Below are 899 nucleotides of genomic sequence, written 5' to 3'. Positions count from 1 at the left end.
AACCCGTGTCCCCTGCATTGGCAGGCAGATTCTTTTTGTTGTTGTTGTTTTGCAGTACGCGGGCCTCTCACTGCTGTCGCCTCTCCCGTTGCGGAGCACAGGCTCCGGACGCGCAGGCTCAGCGGCCATGGCCCACGGGTCCAGCCGCTCCGCAGCATGTGGGATCTTCCTAGACCAGGGCACGAACCCGTGTCCCCTGCATCGGCAGGTGGACTCTCAACCACTGCGCCACCAGGGAGGCCCTGGCAGGCAGATTCTTAACCACTGCACCACCAGGGACCTAGGGTTACCATTTATTGCCTGCTCCTGGGAAGTCATCTGTATCTACAGCTCTCTGGTCTGCCCTAAAAAAGTCTGCATCAGGGGCCTTGCCTTCTCTTTGAGGATCCAATAGAGTTGGAGAAATGAGAAACATACAGAAGAAAAAAGTCCTGATGCCATGAGGAGGATAGATACCTCGAGTATTAGTGCAGGAAGACATGAGAAGAGGCTCCACCCAGATTGCTGTTGTACAGGGGCTGACCTGTAGCTTCCAGTTTCAGGTAGGATCCTGATTGATGGATGAAGGAAAATGGGATGAGTAACAGCTTCCATGAATAGAAAATCCAATATGGCAGGGGGTACCCGGATTTGAACCAGGGACTTCTTGATCTGCAGTCAAACGCTCTACCCCTGAGCTACACACCCACTACTTATTATAGATGTCTCATAAACACCTTTCACCTTCATGGTCACACCCAGAACTCCTGCAACATACTGGAAGTTTCTACTTATTTCTAGAGAGCTGGTAAGACCAGAAACTTATTCCTCCACAAACTCAGGCCCCAGAGTCCCACAACCCTACGCCTTCACATGCCTGCATCTCCCCCTTTTCCTCAGTGTATGGTGACAGCAGCAGC

At 52.1% G+C, this 899-nt stretch overlaps 1 non-coding gene across 1 annotated transcript; it reads right to left on the bottom strand.

Moving 5' to 3' along the window:
• Positions 1-615: 615 nt before the first annotated feature.
• TRNAC-GCA (transfer RNA cysteine (anticodon GCA)) lies at positions 616-687 on the bottom strand. The gene has a single exon. It is a non-coding gene; the product is annotated as a tRNA-Cys (tRNA).
• Between the last annotated feature and the right edge of the window lie 212 nt (positions 688-899).

This window comes from Phocoena phocoena, chromosome 9, assembly GCF_963924675.1.
Source record: "Phocoena phocoena chromosome 9, mPhoPho1.1, whole genome shotgun sequence".
In the NCBI taxonomy this organism is placed as follows: Eukaryota; Metazoa; Chordata; class Mammalia; order Artiodactyla; family Phocoenidae; genus Phocoena; species Phocoena phocoena.
This window is presented reverse-complemented; position numbering and strand designations above follow the sequence as displayed.